This window comes from Neovison vison, chromosome 4 (assembly GCF_020171115.1).
Source record: "Neovison vison isolate M4711 chromosome 4, ASM_NN_V1, whole genome shotgun sequence".
Classification (NCBI taxonomy): domain Eukaryota; kingdom Metazoa; phylum Chordata; class Mammalia; order Carnivora; family Mustelidae; genus Neogale; species Neogale vison.
The window spans coordinates 32726607-32749506 of NC_058094.1; the positions used below are offsets into that span (position 1 = coordinate 32726607).

Here is a 22900-nt window from a genome sequence, read left to right on the forward strand (position 1 = left end):
CAAGCCAAAGAAACACACATATATCTAAGACTCTACTAGCATCATAAATGAAATGAATAATTTAAATAACAACTTAAAATTTTATCAAAGACATAAATACATACTAAGAGATAGTTCAGTGAACATGTAATATCCAAGAAGCCTGAGTTTCAAAGTCCTTGAACATATAAATATGATTGAAGATACACTTGAATGTGTATCTTAGTAAAAGGTAGTTCCACAAATCCCTTGACAAAGCATACAAGCAAAAAAAATATCAACCAAGAGTTCCTTCACCCATGGGAGGTGTCTCAGCACCTTCCAAAGCTCTAAACAGAGCTGCTCAATTTGGAAATATTGTCGGATGATAAAATCAGCAGTTACACTAGAAGAAAACAAAGCAAAACAAAACTTTTATTTGTGACTCCAGACCTAGGGTTATTCTCCTGAGCCCAGGGAACTCCATGCCAAAATTCTGGGATTCAATCAATCAAATGTATCAAATTTAAGTTTAATGGCACAAGATGCCAATATTATAAGTGGGTTAATGAAAAGAGCTACCTTCACTTTGGGACATACTCAGTCTTCCCCCACATTGATTCACTCATAGAGGAAAGCCCTTTTGAGGAAAAAACAAAAACAAAAACAAAAAACAAAAAAACTGTGTTTTACTTACATAGTTTGCCTTCTCCACCCTCCAAGAGTCTAGCAGTATGATACAACCAGGCATTTAAATGACATCAGTAAAATTAAAATAAATGAACATAATAAACAGAATGTGACAAAAACCAAAGCATGATAAAACGGAGTCCTTCTAGATGAAAAGAGCTTGTTATCATCACAGCATCTCGGTATCACTAATAGTAATAACCCTCCAGGGCATTATAACTTCCCAGCCAGTATCAGACATAACACAAATTCAATACAATCAGTTAGATGTAAAATACAGACTTAGTAGCACCAATATAAAGATCAGTCAAGCCAGATCCAGTAGAACTATTGCTACTCCACAATATTTTACACAACCTAAAGTAGAGAAAAGACTTTGGTAGGGTAAATTCTACCTTTACCTAAATAAAAGTAAAATATGATTTTACTTCTAGATGCCCTGGAGGTTATAACTGAGTCTCAGCTCTGAGCTACACTAAACTGGCAAAGCCAAAAATTCTCCTCCTATACTCTACAACATACTGCAGGGCTTCCAGGATATTATACACACACATTCACATATGCAGAATCAATTATAGCCAAGCTTGCAGTTTCTATAAAGCATTATTATAAAAAGTTCATTTTCAGAAACAATTTATATAATTTTAAGAGTTGACATAATCTCCATATGTTTTTCTTATTAACATAGTATTTGTCTTCTCTCTGTTAAACCCTGAGGCAACCCAGGCTGCCTGGGGAGGTATAGGAAAAGGAACATACAGGGCAGATGACACACAGGAGAAGGACCTGTGGGAGGAGGACATGGCTCCCCGTCACGTGGCAAAGAGGATGAGAAAGGCCACCATCAGGCACAAGAGCCCCATGGTGTCCAAGAGGGCAAAGCCCAGAATGGTGTAGGGGAAGAGCAATTGCTCCAGAGAGGGGTTCCTGCCATAACCAATGATGAGGCTCCCAACACAGCCCCAGAACCAACCACCCCTACCATGGCAGCTCCAGCCCCAGCGCCGTCGGCTGCTGGGTCCATGCCCCGTGAAATGACGCTGGTTCAGAAGCCGTAGTTAGGAATCAGTGAGGTCAGGGGACGAGGGGCTGCCAAGCTGCTGAGGTTCTCCTCTGTCAGCATCTCCAGTGGGTTTAGCTCCACTGCAGACAGTGATCAACTCAACAGCTGAGAGGTTCTCCTCACCAGCAACGGGTTGGAGACAAACTTGGTGCAGGTGGACATTTTTCAGGAGATTGGGGAAGGGCTCTGGCAGCAGAGGTGCTCCCGGTGCAGAGAAGACAGAGAGCTGCTGTAATCCATATTTTTAAGATTTTTATTTATTTATTTATTTGACAGAGATCACAAGTAGGCAGAGAGGCAGGCAGAGAGAGAGGGGGAAGCAGGCTCCCTGCCGAGCAGAGAGCCCGATGCGGGGCTCAATCCCAGGACTCTGGGATCATGACCTGAGCCGAAGGCAGATGTTTAACCCACTGAGCCACCCAGGCGCCCCTGTAATCTACATTTTTAAATGACACTAATTACTGACCTTATTTATTGATTTGACAGAGATCAATATACGGCCAACACATTTACATAGCAAACTATGAACACGAAGATCTCAAGAAATGGTCGAGTTACTTTACAAGTCCTGTATTATAACTAATACAGAACTCCATGTCGCTATCTAGCACCTCGATATGGAAAAACAATTAATTATTTGGTATGGGGATTAGAAATCCTCTGCTCATTAGGAAAACATCAGCCTGATGGAGTAGTTCAAGCAATCTGAGATTTGACTGATTCTGCGGAGAGTTTCCTGTATGAAGACAGAACACAGCCATGCGCGGAAATGAAACGCACCTAAATGCCAAGACCCGGCCAGAATAAGGTTGCTCTACAGTTGCTTTTGTTCTCTGCTGGGTGGGAAGGGCTCAAAGCTGAATAAAGCACACACGTGCTCTTAGAAGAGGCTGTGGAATTTCCATTGCTTATCACAGCGATCTAGCTCTTTTGTTTGCATTTTAATCAGCTCAGATGAATCAGTTGAGAATACACTTCAAAATACAAATGAAAATTGTGCAATAACCCATATTTTAAAAAAACTTGATTCGGTTTGTCTGCGTTTTATGACAATGGGCGAGAGATCAGAAATCATTAGAGATAGCTTGTTCAATTGCAATACAGAGGATAGGTTTATCTGATAATGATAGGAGCTGGACTCCACAGCTCCTCAGACAGAAGCTTTTAGACGTTAGCATATATAAGGTTTACCTGGAGAGGAGGGTGTTACTCTGTATATTCCTGAGCTCCAGCCGGAGCTTCCGGGTTAGGAGGTCTGGGGTAGAGCCCACAGATTTGTTTTGCTAACCGGCTTCCAGGTGTTGTTGATTGATTGGTTTTGGTCCTTGAACCAACCACACTTCGAGGAACACCACTATATTCTGTCCCTCGCTCTGGGATTGGCTGCCTTTGAATTCCAGGATTCCCCACCATAATCTAGCTCTGGCCACAGCTGAGTCACATGAACAACCCGAGCAACAGTTTGCCAATATGCATTAAAAATTAATCTTGAAATACTTCAGCCTTATAGTTAAGAACCCCCCCCCCCGAATGCTGATTTGCTAGCTCTAGTGTTGTGACACACTAGATTATCTCCAATTATCTCCAGGGGTGATGTAAGAGTTTCATAAAATACTTTGACTCCATTTTAATTGAATGAGGCTCACATCTGGAAAATGAATGCAAAATTTGTTGGTTAAAGTGAAAGTAAAGAACAGCTGAATCCATTAACTCTGCTCTTATAACCTAAAGCTCTTTGCTTAATTTTGTTAAATTCATTGAGGATTTTGCTTTTAACTTGGACCTTGGGCCTCATTCTAACGGAGCAGTAAAATGCTGTGGTCAAGTTGCGAACTATTTATGGAAGGGTAATTACAAATACGCAAAGGCTCTGATGAACCCAGTAACAGGCAGAGGCATGGTGGCAGCGCCATTCCATGGGTAAAGAGACAGATGACTTACACGTCCTTCCTTTCACTAACATCTTAGCTCCAAAATGAGTTATTGAGAACTAAAATGATAGTCCTTAAAAACTGATGATTTATCTCTTCAAGCGAATGGTAATTATCTTTTAAAAGAAAATTTTTTTCCCAAGTGGCAGAAAATCGCTCTAGAAACAAACATGAAACATAATCCCCAAGTCTTTGGCGGGGGGAGCTTATTCTAAATGTATGAGAAAATATTATTCCATACTTTCCCCCAAAACATGTATGCAGCTACTTAGGAAGTTCTAATATACAGTCTGCTTTTTAAAAGTCAAACGAGACACGATATAAATGCCTATCACCCACTTACCACCACGCTATGAGATTGAGGGTTTACGAAAAAGCAAAAGGGGCATAAGGACTCTTTTTTCTTCTGTTATTAAAACACACGTTCTTCATAGGGAGACAAAGCTAATCTATTAGGAAAAACATAAAATATAAAATATAAAAAAATATATAAAATATAAAAAAATGCCAAGGGGTGCCTGGGTAGCTCAGTGGGTTAAAGCCTCTGCCTTCAACTCAGGTCATGGTCCCAGGGTCCTGAGATTGAGCCCTGCATTGGGCTCTCTGCTCAGCAGGGAGCCTGCTTCCTCCTCTCTCTCTGCCTGCCTCTCTGCCTATTTGTGATCTTTGTCTGTCAAATAAATAAATAAAATCTTTTTTTAAAAAATTGCCAAAATGTCTGACACCATTTTTGCAAAAGAAATATAAAACAGTAAAGACTGAGGATAAGAAGAATAATGGGAATCTTCTTGGAACAAGTGAGACTTCCACTGGACCTTTTTAATGTGGAAGATTTAGATGATGAAGAGGGAAAGGCAGGGAATTACACGAGCAAAGGTCAGGAGCAGGGACTGGAAATGAATGGACATTGTGGGATGGAGTATAGGAAGACAAATGTTCCTCATGACCTAGAAAGTATAAGAAATAACTTGAAAAAGGAAAAGTAATGGGAAGTCCTAGAACCAAAGAAGAATCTGGACTTAATGAAGTAGGTAATAGGGAGCCATAGCAGATTTTAAACAATGATGACAAGATGTCAGTTGTTTCTGGAACGTCAACCAGATAGACTTGAGGGAGGAAGGATTACAAGCAGGGTGAAGGAATAAGGAGGAAAAACAGATGCCAATTCAAGATTAATTTTTAGAAAATACAGGCAAAAAATAAAAATGTATTTAGATATAGAAATAAAAGCTAGAAACATTATAGTAATCAAACATGGGGTGTGGGTAAGGGGTGAGCCACAAGAACTACAAAAGCAAAAAAAACCCCAAACCAATAAATTAAATATAGACAAGAAAAAAAAATCTATCTTTTTTTGATCTCTTGAAGTAAGACATTATTTCTGATTATTTCTGTATTTATAAAAAAATATATAATTGTTTTATATGTATAGTTTGTGAGAAGGTCAATTCACAAATCCTAGCTTTACAAGAAGTACAGCCCTGAAGGAGACGGAAAGTAGCACAATTGTTTGTAGCTTCTTAGATCACAGATCCTTTTGATCTTAAAGGAAGGAAGGAAGGGAGGAAGGGAGAGAGGGAGGGAGGAAGGAGGGAGGAAGAAATAAAAGGAAAAGAATAGAAAGGAAAGGAAAGGAGAAGGAGGAGAATTCACAAAATGTGCGTACTGCATCAAATTGAGCTCTGTCTAAACTTCGTTGTCTACCAGCCATTTAATAAATATCTAATGAGAACCAATCATGTACTAGTCACGCATTAGGTACAACGCACGGGGTACAGGTACCTAAACTAAGCTCAGTTAATAACTCCTCCAAGCACCACAAAGACATAAGAATCAGCCCCATCCTTCCGAAAGCAGTCATAAACTTGAAAATCAAGCACCAAAGAGAAATCACTGCACTCTCCTGAACAATAAGAAAACTGCTGATCGTTTACTAAAGGAAGTCGGAATTACAGGATGACAAAAAAAAAAAAGAAAGAAAGAAAAAGAAAAAAAAGGTGGAATTCTCCTGAAAGTGGAAAGTTTAACTACTGTTTGCCACAATTCCCTTTCATAAAAACTTCTATGTAAAGAGTTTATAGTATAGCTTTCAGAGTTCAGAAAGATGTAATCAAACCAGGTGTTGATTACCAAAGAGAGAAGAGGGAAGGAGGAAGACAGGGCATGCTTAATCTTTTCTTCCAGTGTTATCCTTTCAATAAAAGCAGCATATATTTTCACCAGTTCATTATAAAACCTGATGACATTTACATGTTCAAACACATACTCCATTTATATGAATGCATTGTGATTATTATAATTAAGCTCCTACCTGAAATTTATAATATATGCTGAAATAAATTGCATTTCTTTATTTTGCAGTCTCCTAAACTATATTGGTCAAAGTGCCTTTGGGCATATTCCCTACATATACAAATGTAAATTGCAAAAGCAAATAAATGAACGGGCATGTGAACAACCTGTCTTGTCATTTGTAGTTATCCCTCAAACAGAGGGAAATAAGAAAATAAAAGTAAACAAAAATAGGTAACTCCAATAGTATCTTTAAATTTTAGGCACTCACTGATCAGAAGACTGAAAATCAAGCTTGTTTGACAAAAGGCATAGTGAATGGAATGATTACTATAAAAATTTTATTGTAGACTACTCTATTGTGACTCAACTTTTTTTCAAATTAGGGAAATCTTTTAAAGTCTAAAAAATAAAGCTATTATCAACATGAACAGATTAATTACCCAAAAATAGAAATGTTTAAAAAAAAAACACTATAATATTGGACTAAAGAATCCTTGCCTGAAGAATTTTTCGTACAATTCCTTAGCATAGTCCAAGGTGAGAATTATTATGACAATTCATGATCTAGTCAGCTCTCGTCACCTTAAAAAAAAAATAGTATGTTCAATAGTAAGTTTTAAAATCAAAGCTCCAAATGTCTTTGGCAATATATTTTATTTTGCCAAATAAAACAGCAGTGATGCTAAAAAACCACGTTAAAAACCAGTGCGTAAAGTTTTAAATGGCTTTTGAATGAAACCTCGCTGCTTTTCAATGAGTAAAAACGCAAGTTAAAATAGTCAGTGTCAAATTTTATATTATTAAAATTACAATAAAAAACGTGTTACATGTGAACCGAGAGACACGTTAAGACATCTGCAGTAAAAGGGGTTTTTTAGGTATCATCCTACTACGTATAAGGTTCAAAATTGACAGCTGCATGGCTTCTCATTTTAATGTATGTGGTTTTGTAGTACAATTAAATGCATCAGACGGAACATAATTAAGGAATGGAACAGTAGGATCTGTTCTATCCTCTTTGAACATACAGATGCTAAATGATCATACCTCACCAGTACATGCCTACTGCAACTACTGTTTCACTTTCCAAATGCTCAGGGTTTAAAACAGAGCAGACTGCACTTTTGATAACATCTGCTACAACAAATAACAAAAAAAGAGTGTGAAGTCTGATGAATGTTTAAACAGAACATTTTTTATGGATCAGCTAAATCTTTTCTGCTTTTTAATTAAAAGTAAAGAAAATGGAACTTAATTATCCTGTAAAGATTAGCTTGTAGGCATCTTCCTGTAAATTACTTCTAATTGAAAGCAAATTGTCAAGTGACATTCAAAGTACTGTCCTTTAAAACACAGCTGTTCTACTGCTGATTTCCGTGCATTGCAGTGTTTTCTTGTTACAGTATGGCATATTTGAATATTTTAACAATTTCACTGGTTTTGTATAGATTTCCATTTAACATATCTTAATCACATTTCTTCGTGTAAAAAAGTTAGCATGGTAAGTGGTTTGCTGCATCTCGAACCAGCCTATCATGAGAGCCCTCCCCTGAGGTTTACTTTTTTAGATTTGTTTGCTGAAAGTACAGCTACATCTGGACAACAATGGGCCAGGAAGTGGGTGATTATACTCATTAGACTACTGTCACAGCCCAGATCTGTAGGATACCTGTATAATTAAGTCACACTTTATTGATGCTTTAAAAGACATTAAAAATTCAAGTGAAATTCATACTAGAAACTGAAAATGAACAGTTTTAAAAATTTAGTCCTTGGTAAAAACTTCAATTTAAGAAAAAAAAATTTTAAAGAAACACGTAAAGGGCAATATGAAGACAGCTAACCTAGGAATTCTTAATGTAAGATTTTAATATGAAGACGGATAAGATGCAAAGGAGGAACACAAATACATTAGCCCACTAACACTACATTTCTACTTCTGCCCACTTCCATAAGTATCCTTCCCCCGATTCCTTTGATTGGTTACTATTGCTTAGCACCATACTCAGCACTAGAGACATAACAAAATCGACAGAATTCCAGCTGTAAGGGACCCTCTACTCCAGAAGAGGAAGAAAGAAAATGAATCCCAGAAAATTTCTGGTGTCGGGGATCCGCTCAGGATTCTGGGTATAGATTGCTTAGAACAACTCAACAAATAGAAGTCATCACCTGTATGGAATACTTATTTCAGGTGGTCATAAATGCTTCGAAGAAAAATAAAGCAGCGAAGGGTGACAACCACTGACAAAGGAAGGAGTCATGTCCTCTATGGGGTGGTCAGGGAGGACCTCTCTACTACCGTGCCTCCTGAACTGGGAGGCCCGTTGGATTTCCGTACCATCATTATGCACAGTGTGCATAATGATGGTACGGAGAAGAGTCCCTTCCGAAGAGTTAGGGAAGAAGTCTGATACTCCAAAAACACAGCTTGTGAAAGGCCAAAGTTAGGAAGATAAATGATTTTTCATCATTTTAAGTTTGAAGACTTACATGTTTGCTTAGCTAGTAACATGATTCAAACCATGAACCCAATGAATGCCTACTTCATATCCCCAGGTAGTAAATTATGTTCCCAAGTTGTATATTTAGCTCAAACAGTATGCAATACATGTAATTTACTTTTATATTATGATACACAAATGATTTTCTCCACAGCAAAATAATCTGCATGAATTGCCCTTAACTCTAAACTACTGGTTGAGATAAGTAAGTAGGGATGTAGGTAGGTAGTAGATGGGTCTGTAGGCAGGCCGAGAGATAGTTAAGATCTAAATGTTAACAGTCCAAGATTTTTTTTCAATAAGCAAAAAAGCATTCTCTAACAGTACAGGACAAGTCTTTTTTTTTTAAGATTTTATTTATTTTTTGACAGAGAGAGATCACAAGTAGGCAGAGGGAGAGGGGGAAGCAGGCTCCCCGGGGAGCAGACAGCCCAGCCCGGGGCTCGATCTCACAACCCCGAGACCATGAACTGAACCAAAGGCAGAAGCCTAACCCACTGAGCCACCTAGGTGCCCCATAACAGTGCAGGACTAAGTCTTAAGCACAATCTGAGTTCATTTTTATACCAGTATTTGTGGTGACTGTCTAAGAAAAGAGAACGACAAAGCAAATTCTGACCTGTACTCTCATCTGCTCAAGCACACAAATATATCCAGAAAATGAAAGGGAACAGAAAGAGAAAAGAAAGACAGTGAAATGAAAATTTCGGATGTTTTTTAAAGTCACTTCAAAAGAACTGGTAGACAAAAAAAAAAAAAAAAAAAAAAGGAGTAATGCCTGAACTTGTTTACAAATTAAAGTCATGTTCTTCCTTAGTGTTGAAATGATGCGGGCTCATGTATTGCCAATATCGTAAATCTCACTAATTATCTTTAATATAATTCACTGAAGGGGTTTAAAAAAAACCTATGTCCTAGTAATTATATAAATTATAATTGAGATGTAGAAAATACACATTTTGAAGTACATGAATTCAAACTATGAAATTAAATTAAAATACACAATTTAAAGCAATACAAGAAGCAAGCGTATTTTAGTTAGGTGTGTTAAACTAAGCTTCCACTATGGTGACAAAATTAAAATGTCATTTTATGAAACAACATCGAAAACATCTAGCGATGTACAAAATCAGCACAACACTATCCATTGTGCACCCAATATTTGGTCCCAAACTTGAGATGCATAAAATTTAAAAGAATTAAGCACCAGTTGACTATAATTAAGTCTAGCCTTAAAAACAAAAACAAAAACAAAACAAAAAACTAATTTAGCAGACTTTTTCACTTAAGCATGCATAAGGACCACCTGAAAGGCTTTTTAAAACCTAGATTCCTGGGCCCCTCCCTCAAGGTTATGGACCAGTAAACCTAGAGTAGAATTTAGGAATCTGCATTTCTAGTAGGCTTTCAGAGGAATGCTAAGGATGCTGGATTCTAGAGAAATGGCTATCATTTTGGATAACTAATTTCTCCATTAATTAAATACTATAAAGTCTTGGTTTTATATAAAATTGAATCATTTTATCCAAAGGGGGAAATGGTGACCTATCTTTTCACACAGAGAATTCTGAATATAAATTTTAAAGGAGACAAATATTTGGTTTGAGGAATAAAGAAATATTTCTCTCCCAGTAAATACTCCAGATTTCACTTATTTAAACTTTTAATCAGCAATATTATTGGGAGCCACACTTAATCATTAAATACATAAAGAGAGTGAACACAATTTCAGGGTAACCCAGATTCCAATAAAAGGAGTCTGAGTCAGATCTTTAAATACAAAACTGATGCCAGTTAAATTTGATGTAAATTTTAAATAAAAAATTTGAAATAAAATAAAATACAGTGATTCTTATACCAGGGGAAATATAGTTCAATTCCATATCCTCCAAAAGTCCCCAATAAATAAATAGTATGCTAAAATATATATTAAGGTAAAAACCCATTCATTTGTTCAGTGCCTAGAAGAAATTAGAATTTGTTTAATTTTTCTTTGTTCCTCCCTACCTTGTGAAAGCCATCCTTTTCTTCTTGCTACCAAAAGCCTTCCATTTCCTTTAACTTTCAGTTCAAGGTTCAATCAATACAAAGCTTTCCTATCTAATATCTACACTAGTCTATTTTTCTGATTATTCCTCTCCGAGTATTTTCATTACTCAAGTATTTCATGAACTTTAGAGTGGAACCTTCTATCTCTTTTTTGTACGAGAGTATTCAGAATAAATGGTCAATGAGGAGTAGACTGCCATGTTTCTGTTTATTTTCAACATACACCCTCAACCGAGGAAATCACTATTACACACCTGAACTGCTTTAACAGACTCCCAGAAGGGCTGCCTGCCTTCAGCCTTTGTAATTATTGTTCAGTGATACCAAACTGTTGGATTGTTTGATCCCTGTTGAAAAACTGAACACTAATATTCCAGAATCAATGAATTCTAGAATTTCCAAGAACACAGGAACTCTAGAAGTCTAATGCCAAAGGTGCAATTGTTTTCTTTATCCTTTCCTTCTGCACCCTAACTTCCTACAATGCAGACAGCCTCTAATCCACTGATCTTACTGATTGAAATCTATTCTCCGAGAAAAACCTAGAAGCAAATGACTATATGCATTAATCTAGTCATTGCAGTAACAGTTATAAAACCTGGATACTAGCCAAATGCCTTAAGATAGAAGGTTTAGATAAATCAGCGGAGAGGCTACAGAGCAGAAATGCAAAATGCAAATCATTAAGACCATGTAAAAATATGGAAAATACTTCTTTTAAGCACAATATATCTATGACTGTATATATAAATATAAAATATAGAAAATGGAAAAACCAATGTATTGTGATAGGTATTTTTGGTTTCTATTGTTTTTGTAAAACACTGGGGTCAGTACACACCATTTGGACTTCTACGTCTTCTATATCTCCATCTCTGGAGTTATGCAATATATGTAATGAGCTTCATCATTTAGAATGATGAGGCAGAGCTTCTAGAAGGTCTTAAATTACCATAAGTTTCATTATGTTCACCGTACATGGGGCATAAACTCTTCACTGAGAATTTCAGTCAAGGTTGTAATAAAACAGAATTTCTGGATAACCATCAGTTAAGTTTAATTAATCAAAATACCTAATGGTTCATTCCATTGGTTTTACCTTGTATTGTGTACCAGGATAACTAAGAGCAAATGGGTTTTGTTGTCACATTCTTTGTTACAAGGTTTGTATACAATTACAGACCGTATTACTCAGGCCTTCAGAACTGAATGGGAATTGAGCCGCTGAAGTCCAGTTCATTCCTTTGAAAAGGAATGTCTTCCAGCTTTTTCTTTCTTGTTATATTGAATTTTTATATGGATCTAACTATGGATAAATAAAAGCCAGAATAGCTCCATGACTGACTTATTCTCATTTCAAAATTCTGGCATTAAAAAAAAAAAAAAATCTAGTACCTAATCAGTTAACATTAATGGGCTCAAAGATTTTGCATGTCTACTAAATAATAGTACAACCTTACAGTGGGACAATTTAAACCCAGACTCCTTGGGCTCATTTATCATCTTTTTCTGTAACCCTATAATAGTTCTTTTGGAACAGAGGAAGAAGATAAATGGGTCCCTGAGAAACAAATATTTACAAACCTTTTGAAAATGCATTTTAAGTAGGAAAGGAAATATTCCATTATCTACGCTGATCATACGAGAATTCACGACACAGGATCAAGTAGAGTGTGCTGTTCAACCTCATAATCGTTTGCAAATAAAATCAACCAATTCCAGATTTCAAACTTATAAATGAAATTCCAAATCCCCGTCATCTTTTTACATAATTACAAAGGGCATTCTGATTGCCTATTCTGAAATGGATTATCTACTATATGGAACATCTACCAGTACCTTTATTGGCTTACTGTTGGGCAGACCCCATCACCTGACCCTTGAAAAGAAGCGAACAGGAGTTAAAATGCAAAAAACATCAATGGTAAATTCCAGTCCCCAGTTTCACATGATCACAGCACACATTAACCATTAATATCCTTTTTGTTTTATCTTAACTGGAATAAGAAACACTTCTAGAAAAACAAGAAATTACTTGGAAAACTGAATAATACAAACAATAGTCTCAATTTTTCATTTCACTTTGCTTGTACAGAAAAAGCCATAAGGAAGCACATCAGCGTTTTGGTCGCAGCTATGGCCATGATGAAAATCTGATGTGTGTCATTTAATCAGACACCACGGAAAGAACAGAGAACCCTTAATTCCTGGAAAAGCAATTCAAATCACAAGATGGTAAATTATAATTCTTCGCTTCTTATACAAATGCCTTCATTTAAAAAGACTATGTAACCACATAAAGCATGGATTATTCAGTATTATATATGAATATGTATATATGTACATAAAATGCTATGTTCTGTTGTTACTGTTTTCTTGGTCCTTACTGTATGAGTTTTCATCTATCCACACAGACTATGATGAGACCTGTGAGAGTCTTGAAAACCTAACAAAATGCATAAGGAGAAAAAGAACTCCTGGGTAGGATTTACTCTCCTCAATTGATCCTGTCCCAACACTTCATATGTTTCACGTGCACACACACACACATACACACACACACACACACACCCCTCAATGTTCTCAAGATTGGGGTAAGGGCATTTTAGAAATATAGCTTAAGAATACCGAATTGAGATAATTTATCAGGATCGCCTGTGACTTCAACATAACCCTTAGTGTGTTATTTTTTTCTCTATCAATTTTGTTTTCTTTGTTGTTATTTTTAATATGGTAAACATGTCCAACGGCTGTAATATGTTTCCCCAATCCAAACGTGAATGATAAAGACAAGCTACTAATTTGAAATTTAAACACTTGAATAAGCCGGAAGGGGGATAAAGCTGAAACTGTAAGAGAACACAACGGATTGGAAATTGCTCAGACTAACTGCCCAGAGAACACAACGGATTGGAAATTGCTCAGACTAACTGCAAGGGGGCAGAGCCCTCGGACAGATGGCATGCCACTGAAAGAAGTGAAAGTAGGTCAGAGGCCACCTTTGGGGTCCCGTCACTGCGGGTTGGCTACAGCATTCCTCTTCCCCCTACCTACTAGCGACTACTAAATGTTACAACATTACTCATCCTGTTGGAAATAAAACCTGTTGGAGACAGGAGAGATTGCTCTGAACTGAGACCTTCACACATCTCCCATTAAATAAGCTTCTTTTTCCCCAGTAAGTTCTATGGCTGTACCTTACTAACTTCTATAAAAAACAGTAATGTGTTAAGTTTGTGAGACTATGCCAACTCTAAGCTAAATCTCATAAGCTTTGAGAAAACAGGTTTTTATGGATATCAATGATTGACTAGAAGTTTGTTTTTTTTTTAAAGACTTTTTTTATTTTTATTTTTTTGAAGATCTTATTTATTTGACAGACAGAGATCACAAGTAGGCAGAGAAACAGAGAGAGGAGGAAGCAGACTCCCTGCTGAGCAGAGAGAGCCCGATGTGGGGCTGGATCACAGGACCCTGGGATCATGACCTGAGCCGAAGGTAGAGGCTTTAACCCACTGAGCCACCCAGGCGCCCCCAGTGACTAGAAGTTTTATGTTTAATACAGACTTCAGATTCATGATCAGTAAATTGAAATTTTAATGTTAAAAGAACCATCAGGAGCATCTGGGTAGCACAGTTGGTTCAGTGTCTCACTCTGGGTTTTAGTTCAGGTCGTGATCTCGGGGTGACGAGATCGAGCCCCGCAATAGGCTCTGTGCTGAGCACTGAGTCAGCCTGAGACTCTCTCTCCCTGTCCTTCTGCCCCTCCCACCTCTGTCTCTCTTTCTCAAATAAATAAATTAATTAAAAAGAAATAATCACACTTAGATTGAATACTTTCTTGAAAGGGCACATAAAAGGCTTTCAATAAGTTTTTCTATCTGATGCCTAAGAGTTCCTGAAGGGATTTTATATTACCTAAAATTGTCTGAAGTTTTCAAAAACATACTTTCTCGGGGCACCTGGGTGGCTCAGTGGGTTAAAGCCTCTGCCTTCGGCCCAGGTCATGATCCCAGAGTCCTGGGATCGAGCCCCGCTTTGGGCTCTCTGCTCAGCAGGGAGCCTGCTTCCCTTCCTCTCTCTCTCTGCCTACTTGTGATCTCTGTCTGTCAAATAAATAAATAAAATCTTAAAAAAAAAAAATACTTTCTCAAAGAAGTAAACAAAAGGCCCAGATTAATCCCCATAGCTCTTTGTTTAAAGCTGTAGGGCATGCCTCTCCTAATAGCTCATTCTGTGTTATATACAGAGTTGCCTCTGGTTTCCTTAGACAGTAAGCCAGGAGTGGACAGGAACCATGCTCCGAAACGGACTAATCTCTACCAGGTGGTTATGTGCCAGATCTAGTAATAGGCATTTTCACCTACACGGTCACATCTTTCTCTAAGCCACTTTTACTTTTTTTTCCCTCATTTTATAACAAAATGTCTCCTGGATATGTCTGTGCACATATTTTTAGAACAGCTCTACTGATGTAAAGTCAACATACAAAAAACGACACATATTTAATGTATGTAATTTGATGAGTTTTGACATACACGTACACCTGTGGAAACCATCACTATAATCAAGATGACAGATCTATAAATCACCTCCAGAAGTTCTGTTATGTTGCATTCATTGGATCCTTCCATTTTGCAGTAAAATCCTTTTCACTGTTAAAATGGGGTTATGAAAAGAGTCCTCCCAACCTGGATTAAGCACTGGATTTGTTGATTACAGTCACCCTAAACCTAAGCAATGTCTCTAAAATGTGCTTAATTTTACTTGTCCTATATAAAATAGAATAAGGCAGAAAAATAATGTAAACAGTTAAATTGAACGTATACAAAATGCCCAACAAGCACTATGTGTTATGCCTATCACATAGGAGGACTCTCAAAAGTTTTCTTCCCTTCTCCAGAAGTAATATGTAAGACACACTTATATTTATCATAACTTCATATCACTGACTCCCAAGGATATACTGAATGAAGGTTAAAAATGCTTTTGCATTCTCCCTCCTATTAAGTTTAACTCCATATGTAACACCTAAAGCAAGCATGCCAGGAACTAAGTCTATCCACTTATCTATTAGAATATCTATACCGTGACAATATTTAAGGTCTGGTTTTTTTTTCTTGTTTTTTAAGCTCAAGAGAAATCACTTAAATATTTACCAATTTAGGGTATATTGTAATTAAACACTAAAATCAGAAGACATAGACTGTTTAGAAATAGTCATAGGCATATAATAAAATAGATTTTGAAACAGAAATGAGAAAAGAATAGTACATTCTAGAAAATGATGAAATCCCATCTGAGAGTTTGAAATAAGTCTATGTGCTTACATACAGAGTTCATTCTGGAATTATTAATAATGTTATAACAGAAAATTTGCATTTTCAATCTCTCTATTAAACCAATCTCCACAATGGGGACACACAAAGAGAATGAAATTTGATCTGATTTTTTTTTAAAAGATTTATTTATTTACTTATTTGACAGAGAGAGAGATCACAAGCATGCAGAGAGAGAGAGGAGGAAGCAGGCTCCCTGCCAAACAGAGAGCCTGATGTGGGGCTCAATCCCAGGACCCTGAGATCATGACCTGAGCCGAAGGCAGAGGCTTAACACCCTGAGCTACCCAGGCACCCCTGATTTTTTTTTTTTTTTTTGCATACCACTTGAGTTCAGTCAAGTTGGATGGCACTATTTCCCATTGAGCCAGTAGGCTTGGTAGAAGATATGGAAAGATCACCTGCTAGCTAGCCAAGTGCTTGGAGGAGCTTCCATACCCTTCAGGAAATATGAGCTTCCCGTGATAAAAGAAATGATGCTACTTAAATGGGAATTCAGTCACGGCACATCTGACTATGTCATCTCTGAACTCATAGAACTTTTTTGAAAAGAAGGACCCCCAAAAGCTGCAGATATCAGAACAGAAGATAGAAACAAGAATAAAATTGAACTTTGGCAAAAAAAAAAAAAAATTGCAGAGCACTGAGATATTTGTAAAAAGATACCAAAGAAGCTCCAGGTTGCTTGAAAGCATAATGTTTGGTAACCTATTATTATCAATTAAGATAGAGGAAAACTTCTTTCTTGGAGACCCTTAGAATTTGTCAGCTGCCCTCACTTGATTGATATCAAAGTGATTTTATCTCTAAAGTATAAAAAACGTCTTGATATCTTCATACATACCTTAGTTTCCTAAGCAATGAGATGCACACAATGACATAACCTTCTGCCTTTGCCATAGGTATAATACATTCATATATTAGATTGCAATACAATAATGTGATTTTTCTTAGATTGGAGGGATTATAGTCACTGTTGGTCTTTGTTTAAATTATTTCTTATTCAATAATAAAAATGTCTATGCATGTATGGCTGTAAAGAAGCATATTTTATTCCTTCAAATAGATAGTTGAACCCGTAATAAAATCATCAAATTCCTCTACTACATAATTTGAGCGTAATTTGATAAAGGACAACAGCATATGCACCTTTCTATTTGTGGCACTTAGAATTACACCACATATAAAAGGGATAAAGAGAAACAGATCTAGGAACTGGAAGATCTGAATATTATACAGTTGGAGGGGTTCCCTCTGTAAAAGAACACAAAATCGCAAATAAAAAGTATATATGAAAGCAAATACTTATGTAGAAAGAAAAATCAGTAAACTGCAAATATTAAAAATATGACAATTATTTTTCCAGCTCAGTTTCCCCTTACCATGATCCCAGTTATGCCTGAGACAGTTTTGAAGTATGACAGAGGGAAAGTTAAGGAGAAATGATACAGCAGTCTTACTCAATTAGAGTTAAAAGAGCTTAATTTTGAAATTTTTATAAAAACATTAGATCACCTGTACACACTGCTTGAGCACTTCCCAAAGTCCTAAAAAGGGCCCCAGTCAGCCAGGGGCTCTGACATCTTGAGCTTGTCTAGACTCTGTAAGAGTTGACTATTATAATATAACAATGATAATGAGGACTTTCATCGATAGATACCAATGAAATGATTTTAGAATTGAACCGAGAGACTCAAAACACTCAAAGGCCTGTCTAAAATGTGGAATCACCCAAGAATCTACACCTGTTTTGCCTCTGAACTCCTCAATCCCCATCACCCTTTACCTTCCAAATATCCATTAAATAATAAAATACAGGAAGTGATTATCCAGGCAAACCTTTGCTTGCTTTCTTCCAGAGACAAGTAGCTCTCTACCTTACAATGAAGGCCATTCCATTTTGAACATCTCTAAGTGTTCTACTGATGCTGAACCCAAATCTGCCCTTGGTACATAGAATGCAGACCCAGAATGCCCTTGGGAATGATTTCTTCTGAGCTACAAAGAAGGCTAATTCCTGTTCCACAGGAGTTCCTCAATTATCTGGATATAGCTCTCAAATGAAACCTACATTTTTCTTTTCCTGTTAAATATCTCCAATTCCTCCAGCTGTTGTCTGGTTGCTAACACCTTCCAGACATAGCTGAAATTTAAGAAGGGCATGGACATTGAATATAACACCCTAAATTGGCCAGTATTTAATATTTTTTAATATCTTATTAAATACTGAACACTATAGAATCAATCCAAACTCCCAGTAAAGACTTCCAATTAACTGAAATACCTCTGAAGTTTTAATTTTGGTAGCATATACAGTTCCCTCCTCTTGTCCTGTATTTCTACAGCTGACTTTTTTTAACCAAAATTCAGGATGTTATTAAATGTCACCAACAGTTTTAGAACATCATTCCAGCCTACATAGTTTTGAAAGTTGATGCTTCCATTAAGAGACATAGTGAAACCCATTTAAAAAAGAATAATTCAAAGTTTGGGGCATGTATTAAGTCTGTCCCTCTCTATCTTCAAGCACTTGAGTCTGTCTCCAGGAAAATCAGTGATATATTTTTATTGGTTCATGTACCAGACCCAGCAGTTTAGGCAAGAGAGGCATTGGTAGAGATTTTAAGAAACCCAGAGATATATTACTCCACACTTACAGTTTTCATGTCCCAAAAAATAAATAATAGTTTATAACAATGAGACTGAATTGGTTGTTTCTCTTTCAAATATAATCAACACAATTGCAACTGATAAAGAGAAAGCAAGTCCTTTCGGCAGGGGGGGGAGGTTGCCTAAGGGATTTTTTGTTTTGAGTTTGACATAAATATAAGATAAAATAGAAGAACTTATATTCCTCTGTAAGGACTTTTTCAGCCTTTTCCCTGTGGGTTTCTTATTCATTTTGTTTAAAGCAGACAGTCTAGTCCAGATGAAAATATTAATGCACCATTATTAGTAAGTATCTAAATATCTCAAACATTTCTCTTGAATTTGGATTTGTGTCTTTTCCTTTTTTCAAATTACCTATCTGTACCCAGCTTGTGCTTCCTTCTAGACAGATTCTTCCAGAGTTCTCCTGGAGCAACTGTGCTTCCTAATTCTTGGGTAATTTCTAAGAGAATATGACAACACCGGCTCCCACCTCTTAACCCCTTTAGGCTGACTGACTGAATGATTCAACATAGATCATCAACCTCATTTTCTCAAAGGAGAGTTTGATACTATAATAAATATATGTAGCTGAAAGTTTAACAAATCAGTTAAAATAAAACAGATTTCTTTACAATCTGCATATCCATGAAAACAGACAAGAAGGTATCATTAAATGTGGAGATGTCTTCAAAGAGTACTGTCAACTCATCTATTCCGACCCAAGAAGACATTTATTTGTAATCTTCAGAAGCATAAAGCTCTTTATGTATCCATAGTTTGGGTGTTTTCCCCCATGTTCTCTCTGAGCACAGGAGTACATTTACTGATGCTGGCAAACGCCTGAACCGTTTCATTAAGCCATCTCCAGCTGAACAATCCCAGTAAAGAAATTCTTCCCCCAAATGCCTAATGAATCTTTCCCCGGGAGAGCAAAAGTGTAATGCTTCAAAATGTTTCCAATGCCTCATGGTCCCAAGGATCTCCTAAAGAGCTCTACGGGTTTCTGCGGTCACACACGTCCACTTGCATTAAGCAGTGATGCATGTTATGCAAAACAGAATTAAATTGGAATTAAAGTAGAACTAACATGACTTCAAACCTAAAAAATTCACAGCTGGTACTCCAACAGTAATGATAATGGTCAATAACAAAATTTCCAAGGATTATCACTTAATCTACATAGTCACAAATATCCATTCAGGGGGGAAAAAAAAAATATATATATATATATATAAATTAAAATAACATCAATTGTGTTAATGTTACGGATATTCATAAAATATAAAGAAAACTACTTCCCATAATATTGACAGAATAATGTAATTATTGGTATGACTAATTATTCCTCATTTGTTGAAAATATTCATGTAAATACCACATAAACAACATGTCTGAAAAATCCTAAGGCATCGCACTGAGCTTCCTGAATCAGGTATCTCTCTGAGAATAAAAAGCCTTATGATGGTGTGTTCTATGTCTTCCTAATAACTCTATTTTCCGTAGAACCTAACCATTTCTGACACATTTCTCCTCAAAACTTGGTTCCATAAAATCTAATGGTCCCCAACATGTTTTTTCTGGCCTCCACACTATTCAAAAACCACTTTCCGTTGGGTTATTGGGGCCTGAGGTGGATCACAGTGTCTGTGAGACATCTGTCCCCTCACCCTTGAGAGTGGTTCCCAACAATTTATAAGGAAAGATTAATTTTCTTGCTCCTTATCAATTTCACCTAGTTTAAGAAATTTTTGACTAACAGATCATGTAAGGATCCCAACCCTCATTTTTGGCCACACTACCCTATTTGGTTTTCTTCATACACTTACCCCAATCTGAAATTACCTTGTGCATTGACTAAATTACTGTTTAGAATATAAACTCGAAGAGAGCAGAGAACTTACCTTCCTAGGGCATGACTGACCTCCACACACAGAACAGTGCCAACCAGACTCAGAGAAAGATCACAGTACATATTTGTTAATAGAATAAACAAAACTGTAGAAAAGAATTGATACAGAATTTAATTAGCAGCCTCCATCATTTGTAAGACACAACAGTAAGTTTTTCAGAAAAAGAAAAACTACAACCTTAAATGGATTTATGGATTTTAGAGCAAGCTATATTCTGACCTGAGGAATATCAAAATATGAATTCTCAAATCAAGAAATATATTTTGGCATCATCTTCTTAAAATTACTCAAAGATTTATATAGTTGTCGGAGTTTCTCATCAACATGGATTAGAAAATGTCATCCGACTATGTGATAAATCCCATGACTCATAGGAAATAAAATGTTTTAGTGGTTCTGGGCAGGTTTCTGAGTGATGACCTTCCAATTTCTCTTGAGCTTTTAAAACTGTGAAATTACCTACTAGCCTCACAGGTTTTTAGACTAGGAACGGCCGGTGTAGTCACGTCACCCCATTTCACAGATGAGAATGAATTAAGACCCAAAGCTTCAGGGATTGTTTTTAAGGTTACCCAAAAGGCTAGAGAAGTCTTTCATTGCCACAGCTCTGGCATCCTTCTCATTGGCTCTTTCCACTTTTCTAAGAAAAGACACTTTGTACAAAGCATGGTACATAAGAGGACCTCAATATATGTCAGTTTCCTTTATTCCTACACTTCCATTTGCTGGAAATAAATAAACCAAAAAATCTAAATTTTCAAATCCTGTAATAGATCTTAAGTTAACCCTGTGGTTCTTTAAGACCTCCTTGAGAGCATCTGTTGTGAAAAGTTGTGGAAAAGTTGTGCTGGGGAAAACCAAGATATTTCAAGTAAGAATTCATGCTGAAACAGTATTACTGTTCTTAAAAATAAATAAATAAAGGGGGGGGGTGGGAAACAGACAGACAGACACAACAGGAAAGAGAAAATGACCCAGAATGTGAATGAGAGCGATGTCAACCATTCGGGAACTCAGCAGGTTCGTCAAGCCCTAGGTTTCATTTCAGCCCACTTTGCAGAGTTCAACTCTGATCTAACTACTAGCACGAATTTTGGGCGTCTGTTTGCAGATGCAGTAGAGTTATCAATCCGAACAGACACACAATCCGGGTCCAATGTCACTTCTCCTCATTATGTTAATAGTTAATACATGCAAATGAAAACACTCTAGCAATTTGATTTCTTTGAAGATAGTTTGCATATTGTCTTAGCCGTAATGACTGTACACTCCTCACAGCCTCCATTTATGCAAGGGTAGTTCAGTTCATTTTTATCAGCTCAAGTTCATTTTGGCTGCTACTGGAATGTATGTGCATGTTTCTTTTTTACCTTTTGCCTAATTACCATTCAGGTACCATAAGCAGATTTTTCATGCTATTGGTGTTTTTCTTAATTAAGAAACAAATGAATTCTCCCTAGCAAAAAAGATGGAACAACAGAATAAGATGCCAGGGGCTGATGTTCTGTTTCTTAATTGAAGCAGTTCTATTGTTCGGTGTCGGTAGTGAGGGGGCAGAAATGTCATAAGTGTAGAATGTTAATAGTACAAAAATAACATAAAACTACTTTTAAAAATAAAGAAGGGATATAAAAAAAATGCTGTAAGAGCCTTGAAAACATAGATTTCTATCCACATATTAATTCTGACAGTAACAAAGTAGCTTAATTTACAAATCCCTCACACTTAGAAAGCCTAAGGTTCTAACCTCAGTCCTGAGAGATATGCCTGCCCCTCTCTGCTTGTCTAGTTAACTGTACCCTACTTATTTGCTTTTCATCAATTAAGGAGACACCCAGGGGAACAATTTCTTTAATTTGCGAATAAACTATTTCTCTTTTAATTTGCATTCTTCCTTTTCTACCCACAGTAAATTTCAATATCCTACTGACATATTCAGTAAGTGTTACTACAACCATAAAATAAGATGCATGCAAATTCATACACACTCCTCTTCCATTTTTCCTAGGGTGATGAAAACTTCAAGATATCAAGATTTTAGAAGAAAGTTGAGACTTCTACTCACTTCTGTTTGATGGCACAACCTTGGACTAGTGAATAACACAAAAAATTACGTGTTTTTCTCTTTAATAAAAGTTATGGGGTAGATTTTCTTTCACTCATGGCTTTATGCCTTTTTCAGATGATTGAAGTCCTATCTTATTTTTATTAACTTAATATTTTTAAAACATGAAAATCCATTATTGTCCTTTACAATAAGTGAAAAAAAGATAAAATAAGATTAAATAAGAAACACAAAGTAATGCATTTTACCAATAGGGAAAAAACATACCAAAAAATGACCCTGGGTACCAATTTCTAAATAACTGAGTTTCTAATGATACTGATAACATTATACTTGCCATTATTCGGGTGTTGAGTTGTTACATAAGATATATCTAAGAATTATATAAGAATTCTTATATCTAAGAATTAGATATATCTAAGAATAATATATATGTGAACGAAA

General features: G+C 36.5%; 1 protein-coding gene and 1 pseudogene across 1 annotated transcript in view; both read right to left on the reverse strand.

The window, feature by feature from the left end:
* Window positions 1-22900, reverse strand: part of ZFPM2 (zinc finger protein, FOG family member 2) — a 454522-nt gene that overhangs the window by 411442 nt on the left and 20180 nt on the right. The gene's annotated exons all lie outside the window — the stretch shown is intronic.
* Window positions 1461-1832, reverse strand: LOC122905247 (annotated as a pseudogene).